Source organism: Zootoca vivipara, chromosome 9 (assembly GCF_963506605.1).
Source record: "Zootoca vivipara chromosome 9, rZooViv1.1, whole genome shotgun sequence".
In the NCBI taxonomy this organism is placed as follows: Eukaryota; Metazoa; Chordata; class Lepidosauria; order Squamata; family Lacertidae; genus Zootoca; species Zootoca vivipara.
The window spans coordinates 33,804,670-33,817,118 of NC_083284.1; positions in this window are offsets into that span (position 1 = coordinate 33,804,670).

The window sequence follows — 12,449 nt, forward strand, 5'->3', positions numbered from 1 at the left end:
CACAGATGCCACCAGAGATGCAAATTAAAGTGATAGCTTTTGGTGAGATTTTGTGAGATCTTGCTGCTGCCGCTGCTTCTCCCTCCTTCTTCGGCAGGAGGTGCACCACTCACTGCTGCTTTTGCCATAGAAGTGAGGACAAGGGGTCCTAGATCTCATGGACCTCTCAGGAGATTTTACTGCAACCTGGAAGCCACAGCAACAGCTTTGTGATCCTGGTAAGCAATTGGATGGCAGGGGCGGCAGCACCTTCCCATTTTGCCTCAGGCAGTGAAACAGAATGAGCCACCTTTGCAAATATGGCATACATCAATACCATTTAATCTGATTTGCATGACTTGGTCTTTGATAGGCTGAATTGTGGGTGAGACTCCATTCTTTTGACAAGAAGGGATTGCACCCCCCACACACACACACACACCCTTAGGGCAGCAGTATTCTTGCAGTCCAAACTGGTTTACTCTAAAATATAGAAGACAGTATGTAGAATGCATAGTATGTTGCATTGTGCGTATTAGGTGCAATTATTATACCAACCAAGTTAAAGTTTGATTACAGTATTTACAGTGTGATAGGAGACAGAGCTGGGTCCACAGTTAGGCTGCATATTTTATATATTTCTATCCTTTAAAATCCTCCTGATCTAGAATCTCCCTTTAATACAAGATTTCTTTCTAAGGCTTCTTGTAGGGCAATGTAGCCATTAATAATGCTATGTTATTATATATGATATGATTTACACTCTAGTCTAATGACTTACAAAACATTTTTTTTTTTGGCATTCTGAACAAATTAGCTCTGTTTTCCTGGCACAATTAGTTGTAAGCCCTTCATTCTCCTGCTGCTAAAAACTGAAGGACAAATCTGTGATAACAAAATCAGGCAGTTGAGTAGTCACCTAAGATTTTGTCTTAAGAACAATTTATCATGTAAATGGTGTCTGCTTTGGTGTCTGCTTTGTTTTATGGAAATTTGAAAACAGCTTTCCGCATGATTGAAGTTTTTGTCAGTGAGACCCTCTTCAAGATGTGACAAATGTCTCTTATCTCTAGAAGATGCTGAAAAGACGCAAGTGATAAAACTTGCTATTTTAGATCAAGAATCCACAAGGGAACACGGGGGAGGGTTAGCATTCAATACTCAAAATAACTTTCCAGCCTTACAGCTTCAGGAGAAGGAAACAATTAGTTGAATGAGTCAATCCAGCTTTATTTTGAATGTCTGGATTGTATATGTGTGTGTATTCTAGACATTCAAAATATATATGTGACTGTTTGTTCATAAGCAATGTGTCATGCGAACAACTTCACATTTTACCATTTCTGCACATGCAAATAACAAGCAAATAAATTGTTAATTAGGGGAACTGAATTTAATTCTAAATTATATTCCGGAAACGTGGGAGATTTCAAGGGGTCAAAAAAATGGATGTAGCGTGCTATATTAGAAGTAGAAAAACTTGTTTTGATGAATTGAAAGAGCCGCAAAAAGATTCCATTGAGCACATGGATTGATAATATGGATAGATTAGCTACATATGAACAAATTGCATGTCGATGCAAAATAAGAATGGATAAATATGAAGAAATCTGGAACAAATATTTAAGTGATAAGGCGGATAGTGGTGGGAAGTAGAGGGTGGAGAGAGAGGTGGGAAAATATTGTTTAAAAAGGTGTAGTCATTGGTATATCAGTGTATCCAAATCTGAATTGTCAAATTGTGTTATTACTGTTATTATGGTTTTTGTTGTATGTGTCTTTTGCGGTTGATGCAAAAAAAGTGATTAAATAATAATTAAAAATGGACCAGAAATTTTAAAAAGGCTATAACCTCATCAAAGATAAAACATGTAGAGCAGGGGGGGGGGAGAGAGAGAGAGATCCTTACTGTACCCATCTAGTCCAGCATTGTGTTTTCACACTGGCCAAGCAGATGCCCAAAGCACCACCTGATTTCTTATGCTCCTCCTTGATCAATGAGCTCTTCTAACAAGGCACTTTGGGTGTTCCCCCATGCTCATGAAGTTTGGCTGGTTTCACCAGGGAAGAAATATTGCCTCATGGAACTCCTTGCCAACAAAGGTCATCTCTGCTTCTTTTCAGATTTTTTTTTTAAAATCTAAACTGTTCAGCCTCTGAAACTTTATTGTTATGCTTTTTACTGTTATTGTAGTATTTGTCAATGCATTAGACACCACCTGGTTATATTTTCTATGGAAGTGCACTTTACAAATATTGAAATAAATGAAAAATTTAAAGCCCACAAGCAGGACCTGATTGCAACAGCACTTTGTGCACTTGGGGTTTCCAGCAACTGGTATTCAGAGGTGGATTCTGCTGGGACAGGTTAATCTAGACATCCGGTGGGCTTTCAAAAGAAAAGAAAAGTAATCTATCCCAAACCTGACTGTTGTGTCTGAAAAACAGGCAGGAAGGGAGAATAATTTACAAACTAGGGAAGCCCCTTTCCATGTTGGCATAAAACTCAACCCCAGAATAAATACTTACTTGCATTCTTACTCAGACCAAACTCACTGTCCTTACCTGGAGGGAATACCTGGGAACCAGCAGGTAATACGTTCAAGCAACAAAGCATCATCCACTACTTTGCCCAAATGTCTATCTACTCCAGGGGACCCCAAACTACGGCCCCCGGGCCAGATGCGGCCTAATCGGCCTCCCAATCCGGCCCGCGACGACCCCCGCCGCCCGCTGCCGCCGCCCGCTCTTACGACGCGCGGCGCAGCGACGATCTTAAAAATCGGCAAAAAATCGCCGAAAATCCTTTGTGTGCATGTGTATGGGCCTCTCCCGACCCAGAAGAGGTCATTTCCGATGCACTTCCGGGTCGGGGGAGGCCCATACGCATGCGCACAAGCGATTTTCGGCGATTTTTTCCCGCCCGTGTGCGTGTGCGCATGCGCACGGGCGCACACTCCCCCGCCCTCCGGCCCACCGCGCGGTCGGCGCGGCGGGCACCGGCCCACTGCGCGGTAAGTCTGGGGACCCCTGATCTACTCTCAGCTTTCCCATACCAGACACAAAAGATTCTCCTTATAAGAGACCGAGGCACTACTGTATTCTTCATATAACTTTGAGTTCATATTTTATGTGCAAAAGAAATGCAATTTTATTCGGAGTGAATTAATGTTTTACTGAATTGTCTTAGTCAGTAATGGTGGGGGGGAGGCCTAGTGATGTGAGATTTCAGTAAAGGAAAAACTTTGCATGGTTTGGAGCATGGAAGATGAAGTGAATAAATTTGCTTTTCCCTGGACTTTAACTGAAAAGTGATTCCTCCCTTGAGGTTTCCATAAATGAAGTGGAGGTTCAATGAATGATAGTGAGATGAGTTATGATTGGATGAGATTTCAGTGACAGTACTTCTGGCTTGAATTGAAAATAATGGTGAGCAAAGGCTGCTCAGGTAATTTAATGTTGATGCCCCCAGCTTTTATTCAGAGCATCCTTCATCAGTCTGATAGCATCTCCAGATAACCCCCCCCCCTTAGTGTAAACCATTATCATAATTTTACTCTGCACTGTGAATTGATATTGGTAAAGTCAAATACTTTTTGTTAACCAATAAACCTTAAAAAAATTGTGGGGAAAACTAAGGTCAGGCAAAATTAAGTAAACACTTTAAAATATTTTAGCTCTAAAATATGGCTTAGTCTCTGTAAGAGATATTTAAAATGCATGGTGCCAAATCAGCTGTCTCCACCATGCTCTTATATACTAATGATTTCCTATAATTCAATTTGAAAGAAAATCATAGTTAATTAAACCTGAAAGAAGCAAAATATAATCAGGCATGTAAACAATAGAATCCTTCTGTCTTTATAGTTCCCGCATTTAGCTTTCTTCTAGACATTTCTTCTGAGATGGCAAGCCTGGAAGGGAAAATGAAGATATACTGTATAAACTTTTGTTGCAGCAGTACTGCTTATTTGAAACATTCAGCAGTTCATCACACAAGCAGGCAAAATCAGGGAAGTCACTCAGAGCCAAATATAAGTGATCATTAACTGCTTCTATGTTTTTAAGCCATAAATGAAACAAATTATGAACTGGTGTGTCTACCTTCCAGGGTTTGTGGCCGTTTTTTTTTTGTTTGTTTTTTTGTTTTTCAAAGCAAACAAACTGCATGGAAAAGGATTAAACTTTAGATTGAAACAATGGGGTGAGTGAGACACAATGGTTTTAACTAGTGATGGGAGAAGGTGTTAATTTCAGTTTCCAATCCCATTTTTGTAATCTTAAATTCAGTACTCCACATTTCTGCATCAATTTGCAATTTTTTTAAAAAGTCATTGTGAAACTTCATTAGCATTTTAGTTTCAATTTCTCCTAATAAACACATGCTTTCATGTAACTTTCCCTAACATTTTTATGTTATTTTCACTAATATATGCCTTTTCACACACTCTTTACACTAGTATATGCATTTTTGTACACATTCAGAAATCTGTTTTGCTTCTCATGTTGTTTCAGAAATTGCAGATTAGGAAGAGTCACCTTTAAACGCAAACTAAATCAAACCTGTCCCCAATTCCTAGCTTTAACCCACCAGTGGTATGTGATATTCTATATTTGCTATGTCAGCTTAAAAACAATCAAACAATAGGAACACCCTAACAGAGCATGCATGGTGTCCCATATAGGATCGGATTAATATCTGAGTTCCCTAAAATATGCAATCCGCTTTGACAGTGCCAGTCAGGAGTTGAGGCAAGCGAAGTTGTCTGGGGGAAATCCCACAAACAGGTGATTTGTTTGTGAGATTCCACCCAGACATCTTCACTTGCCCCAACTCCTGACTGGCACTGTCCAAACTGACAGTCACTTCCCTGAACATTTGCCAATATTTTGTCTCCCTACAAAATCCCACTCTTCCCTTTTATTTATATGTTGCATAGCATTATAATTCTGGAGCCCATCTTCTAACTTACTATCTATTCTTAAGAAGCAGGCAAGGCGGAATATGCCTTGCAAATCAGTTGTCAAGCAATACTGTGTGAAAAGGCAAATCCCCAGTACACACTTAGGTCCTTGACCTGCTTTGACTGACATAGATATGCATGAATGACCCAGTGGCAGGCTCAGCAAAGCAGGCAGCACCAGGGAATTGCCTGTGTCTGGGAGTGTAACTTCCATGAGAAGTATGTATGAATAAATATTTCTAAGTGTATACATGAATGCTGCTTTTATTTTCAGCTGAACTGAGTCAGTATCCCAAAAGCTTACCATGTTGCAGAGCATAGCCTCTGGGCGACATTTTACATAAGGACTGGATACCAATTTCCTTCTTCCTATAATATGGATATTGAGATAGGAAGAAGCTAAAAGATACAGGTGCTGTTTATTTTCCTTTCTTCTCTTTTAGGCACTGCAAGCTGCCAACTCCCTGACTTCAAAGACAGAAGCAAATGTGAATACGATGCAGGCCCTGGTTTTGAATGTGGCCACAAGAACCTCAAATTATATTCACTTCCATCAAAATGTCACAGTTCCTTTTGACATGGTATGGGCCCTTGATGGATATTGATAAAATTCACAAATCATAGGCTCAGCATGTGAACCCTCACTGAATGTAACACTTTTCGTTTTGTTTATAAACTGAGCACCTTTACCCTTAAATTCTTACTTTGCAATTAATAAATATATGTCTTAAGTTGTTGAAATTGTGAGTCTGGGAGGGATTTAACTGAGAGGAGCCTGCAGTTGGGAATGTCAATGGGAGTTTCTCTTGCTGTCCAAATTACATGTGGCAGAGAGAGTGTGCAACACACAAACACAAACACACTTTGCAGAAATAGCCATAGAACACAAATCTCATCTTCTTGTTTCAAATGTTGAGGTGCCGGGATTTCCTCTGCTCCCCTCCCCAAACACATACCCCTTCTAGCTCTGGGAGACCCAGCCAGATGGGCGAGGTATAAATAATAAATAAATTATTATTATTATTATTATTATTATTATTATTATTATTATTATTATTGCTCCAATTGCAAGGGCCATAAGGAACGGTGTCAGAGGTTTTTGCCCAGTTCTGGCCCTCTTGCCAGCCAGCAACCCTTTTGCAAGTTTGATTACAAGACTAGTTGGGAAACAAAGTCCAAATACAGTTTCAGTGGATGGGGGTTTGCAGATGGACAGATTATTCTATTTAACTAATGCATGTTTGTATGTCTGGTCCATCCCATTTCACAATAATCTGTTTTTAAAAAAGTAAAAAGTTCATATGAAACATTTGTATTTAAAGATATTCTTACATATGTTTATTATCTCCAGTGTATACATTTCTAAATGTGTGTCCTTTTCAACACAATAAAACTCAAGTTCCTTCCTCACAACTGCCAGTATTTCATACAAGAGCATATGTTATTGGAGGAGCAGAAACTAGAAGGCAGAAAAGAGAGTGAATTCTAAATGTCTGGTCACTATTTGGCTTGCACCCTCAAACAAGAGTTGCATATACAGTGCATCAAGCTGGGAATCATGAGGCATGCTGATTAATACTTTTCAAATGTCTAACCAATTAATTTGTGAGATTTTTAAACAACATGCAAGGTCAATGAACTCTTAAAAGAAAACTAATCCTGAGGACTAAGTAGAGTATGATTCTATTTTGTTTTTTAACAGTGACACTCAGAATAGCCTGAATACATACCGAATATCCTTCACTGTAAAAAGAGTTCTTTTGTTGCTCATTATTAGGAAATTGCCATTAGGACAAATATAAGTGCCATGCTATTGTTAGCCTGGCTCTAAACAAGAATGTTTAAATGAATAAAAACAAGTTGAGCTAATTAAAAGGGTTAATTAAGGCAGGCGATCAGATTGTCTGAGTCTTAATTTTTTTAAAAAAATAGTAGGACAGTTATTAGTAATGAAAGCTTTTACAGCAGTGTTTGTTTTTTAACACAAAAAAATTTCATGAGCAAATTCATTGAGATGTTTAAAAAACAGGTATGTTGTTTGGAATTTTAAAATCCCATAACATTAATAAGAACCATTGATTTTGGCAAATACTGCAGTTGGGAAAATGGAGAAAAACACTTTTCTAGTTTGGGCTGGCCAACCCCAAACAATCCAAGCCCAAATTCACCTCAAAGCACACTTTATAATGGGTTTGAGTCTGGCAACCTACCCTGCCAATCTCCCTATCCCCCAAAACACATGTTACCAACTCACCTGGGGAGTAAACCTCACAGGAGTCAATGGGTCTTCTGAGCAAGCATACTGTTGACCTTGTAAGCATGGGAAGCTGCATCAGGGCTGCATCAGGTCACACACTACCTAGACCATACTTTACTGATTGGTCCTACAGCAACACACAGTTGTCAGGTCCTTCTGGATTCCCTTATACATTGCCTGCATCAACCATGCCCTCTAGAAGGTTAATAAAGCATTGTGACAAGCAATAGAGCTCCTAGGTAAGTGTTATTTCACACCTGTGCATGAAATTTGACAAAATTGACTTTTACATACCTGATGGTGTACATTTATCTCCTGCTGAAAATGAGTAATGGTCACTCAATGTGTTATAGGGGCATGGAGGATTGGCTGCAGCTGTAGACTGGTTTGTGGCAAGAGGCAAAAGGAGCTGTCCCAGGTGGCAGGTAAGACATTGAGTGTAATCCTTAATCCAATACTGGGCTTGACATGAAATGGTGCATTACACCCTCAAACAGGTGCAATCTCAGGGTACCCGGTTAGAGGGGTCTAAGTTGAAGTCTCTGTCCAGAAGCCGTATGGGGCAGATGGACCATAGAGCTTCCAGGAGAGGCCAGGGTTCGGCCACCTCAGTTGACCTGTGTCTTGACATGGTCCATACTCAAGCTCCAGCCCTCCATCAGGAGGCTGATAATGGATATATACTCGGTGCCTGAGCCAAAGCCTACTTACATCTATAACAAATAATGTTGTAGTCAATTTTCAATCCCAGAAGGTTGTTTTTTTTAGTTTATTCCACCCACCATTGCTATTGCCTTTGTCCGTGGGGTTGGGTGAGGGTGTGGCAAGTGAGTTCACAACCTGTAGGCCTTGCCCTTAAGATCTTGGTGTTATGTTCAACAGTCTTTCCATAGCATGCTTCATGGAAAATTTGGGTTTCCTATGCATTCTTGTACAATTAAATGAATTGGGAGGCATACAAAATTACAACTCCTGTGTCTTGAAAATGTTCCTTCTATGAATATTCAGGGACATCCAGTTCTTATTCATCAGCCAGCTTTACACACCGCCAGTTATTTCCTTTTGCAAGGCTATGTTTCACTGGGAATGGGAGATCTTGGAGAGTAAGAAGATACACACTTTGGTCTTTCCAAGTTTTTTTGTGGGGAGAGTTTACTCATGAGGATTAAAAGAAAAGGTTTTCCCTTCAAGTCAAAGTCCCTCAAGTATCATTCTAAGGCAATGGAATTCCATACCTCTATTACCTCGGGGGGGGGGGGAGCAAGCCAAAAAGTTTGAGACTTTCATGAATCTGTCCTTCTATGACTCATTTGGAAGACAGCACAGGCTAAGAAATCTGAAAATTAAGAAAAAAAATATGCAAAAGGGGAAGCAGAATTGATTTTATTTAGAAAGAAAAATTTAAATACAGCCCAAACAGATACAGTGGTGTGAATTCAGGCTTGCTTGCTTGCTTGCTTACTTACTTATTGTGTGGTGGTTATAATAAACGATGACTTAGAAGACCTAAATATACAGTATCCAATTACCAGGAAATGGCATGGCAATTTTCATTCTTCTTTCCTGCTTCAAGCTATTTTTGTGCTAAAGAAATATAGAGTTAAACTTGATATATCCTTTTAAAAAAGGAAATCCATTGCTGCTGTGTTTGTGTCATTGAGTAGCGGGGAGGAAACATGACATTTGCAAACTGATGCTTACAGAATCTTTCTGGCTTCCCTTCTTATTTTAAAATATGAAAGGTTTCGTTATGGCACTATTTTTATGGTTTTCATCAAGATGTTATTTCCTCTCTTAAATGTTTTCCACCATCAGTTACCACAAGGAGTGCATTAATGAATTCCTATACTGTGCCTTGGGTAGGGTTTCAGGTATGGATTTGATTATAATATTCATCCTGAAATGCCACTGCCTAGTGGGTGGAATGGTTATTATTTTAATAGAATATATACTTAAAAACGAAGGAAAACCATTTCAGAAAAGCTGCATTTATCAGGCTTAATAGCCGGAGGTAGGTGACACCACACGGGTCACATAAACATTCCACATGCCAAGAATTGACTTTAAATGAAAGATCTCACACGGCAGTGCTCATTTCTATTTGTTTTCCTGAAGCTGTTTATAGTGAAGACTGCACATTTTTTGTGTATCCGTAAGTAGTTGTATTCAATCAAGAGACTCATTATGCTTTACTGTTCTTGTGAAAATAGCTATTTGGGTGTTTAAGAGGTGATGAAGGATAAAACAAATATAGGAACAGTTAGATTTATTTACACCTGAAGTTTTTCAGTAGCATATTTAACGTCACAGTTATTACCGATACTATCACATCAATAATAATGACATTTGTGAAGTGGTGTTCAGTACCTTCAATTTGTCATGTATATTTAGATCCACAAGCCATGCTTTGTAAACTGCTAAAGCTTTCATGTTCTTTCATGTGCAAATATAGAAATGGTAGTATTTTATTATTGGTAATTACATTAATATTGACAGTTGCCTCTGTGCAGGGGCAGTTCTATTCAATAAGAGGCCATCTCCACCCCCCCCCCAGCACCCTTTTAAAAAGTCAAGTTCCACAGCACAATTGCACCTCATATTCACAAGTATTTACAAATGGATTGTCTCAGGTTGTTTGTCTATTGTTCAAACAGTCCTCTGACATCAAATTCATAAATCTGGTGTTCAGTAAATAGAACAAAATCAATGTCCCTGTGTTTCCTGGCTCAGGACCAACGAGAACATGACAAGGCTGTTAACCTTGTTGACACATTTGAAACAATAAAATTTCTGAGAACTGCTATAATGATAATATCTGTTAATTGCTCTCTGTTGTCTGATCTGGGTATATCAGCAGTTGCTGACAGGAATGAAATGGGAACATGACAAAGAAGCTCATTAGCTAACTATAAAATGTGATACATATGTATCCCCACCCCACCCCACCCCAAAAAAGGAGTGCTTGTCAAACTTTGGTCATTATTTGTATTCATACCTCTTTTTTTAGAATGAGACATTGATTTACAATATAAAATACGCAAGACTTTCTTTTTGACAACATCCATACAATATTTTCTAGAGGGCTGGAAGAAACCCAATGTTTCTTTATTGCCTTTACCACTGGCAAGTGATACAGATTTGCAGCTGGCTTGAGGGATCAACAAATTAATAGTTTCTTGAGGCTGTCTTCTAAAGGATGCTCTGACCTGCGTTGTTCTTGAGTCCTGACTTTTTTGGCCTTACCTCAAAGGGGGAGGGGGACAAAATGTTGCCAGCAACCTCAAAACAGACTTATGGCTTGTTTCTAAACTCACAAACAGCTTGTTATCTGAATTAAAATGGCTGGTACTTCCTATAAATACCACTCAGTAAGTAAAAACTTATAGAGGAAGTTTTAAATACTGTAATAAAAAGTCATAGAGTCAGCATTAAAAAGTAAGGAAATAATACGGTGTGTGTGTGTGTGTGTGTGTGTGTGTGTGTGTGTGTGTGTGTTTTCTCAGACAGCCTCTTGTGGATTTGGCTCAAGATGTCCTCGACCTGAGTATTCAACAAGATATCAGATATATAGCAAACTGTATTACTTGGCTCTTTCAGTATTTCTTAAAGCATTCTGTGTGACAAATTTTCCCCTCTGGCAAAAAGGGGAAACATTTTCCATAGTCTCTCTTTCCCTTAACGTGACATAGCATGACTCCAATTGCTTTTTGCCATGGTTGATAGAAGCAGGGAAAATCTTTATTCGGTATAAGAACACTAGCTTGTCAAATATAGAAGATCCCATTTTGCATGTTGTAAATTAATTAGCTGTACCAAGCTAAGAAAACAAAGCACTTTTTATTTTTAAAATATCATTTAAAATTCACACATCATTTCCCCAGCAGGATGCTCAGTTTATTATTTTTAAATGGCCATGTTGTTAGCATTTTCTGCTTGTGCATAATGATGTTAGGAAAAATTGGCTTTTATTAAATTAAAACTCTCTTTCATATAACAAAATAATATTAGTTCTTCAAAATCTGTTGGCTTCTTATAGCTGTTTTCTTTGTAGTGTTTTGCATAAATATTTGAAGACATTTTGTCAGTGGCAAATTTTCATTTGTCCACCGTTTTAAGAGTCGTGGAGCTAATTTTTAGCTCTGCATGCAGAACTCCCTTTGTGGAATTTCTTCTGTACCTTCCAGACCTAACAGCCCATAGCTGCCAAGTTATCCCTTTTTAAAAGGGATTTTCCATTATGCTGAATAGGCTTCCTCGCGAGAAAAGGGAAAACTTGGCAGCTATGTAACAGCCATTGACAAACGCAAATGTTTTAGTATTAGTTTGTTGTTGTTGTTTTTTTAAAAAAAAAAGTTCAATAAGGGCCAGCTGAGAACTTATTTACCCATTAAGCAAAGGTTGGAAGGGTTTGGGCAAACAGAGCAGTGACCATGTCATTGCTGTGCCTCAGCGAGCCGTATAGCATGATCTTACAAATATTTGCTCTAAAGTACCTTTAGTTCCATGGGATTTACTGCCTTGTAAGTGTGCTAAGGTTTGCAGCCTAACCTTGATTCATACATTCAGCAGGAGATGACATTGAAATAGTCTGGTGGAGAAATGTAATGAGATCCTCCTGTCTACCACACAGTTTATGTCCTGTAGTATGGAGTCCACCACATGATTGCACAGTGGCCTGGTTCATATATTTTGTTCTATCCCTTTTGAGGCAAAGTCTCATGGAGCAGCAACTAATGTGAGAGTCCTTGTGTGGGTTGGAATTTCATGGAGAGGCGAAGGGCCACAGTTCAGTGGTAGAGTGCCTTGCATGCTGAAGGTCCCAGGTTCAATTTCCAATAGTTCTAGATAAGGCTGGGTGAGATCTGTCTCTGAAAATCTGAAGAGCCACTGCCAATCAGTGTAGGCAATACTGAGCTAGATCGACCAGTGGCCTGACTCATCATAAAGCAGTTTCCTGTGTTCCTTTTTTTTTTTTAAAAAAAAAAAAGATTTTTATTGAAGTACGAGAATTTTTACATACATTATATTCTCTCCTTCCAATTTTTAATTTCCCGTACTATTTTTCCTTTCCCTTCCCACCCCCTCCCCCACCCATAATCCATTGGAAGGGTTCAAACAGTTGTCCTCAGCCACGGGCACAATGTCTTTAATTTCCACTGAATGTCTTCTGGCCCAGTAGTTGTTATCCATTGAAGATAGGGGTTCCATCTGGTCCTTATCATAGTAGACTTGGCCTTCCATGTTATTTC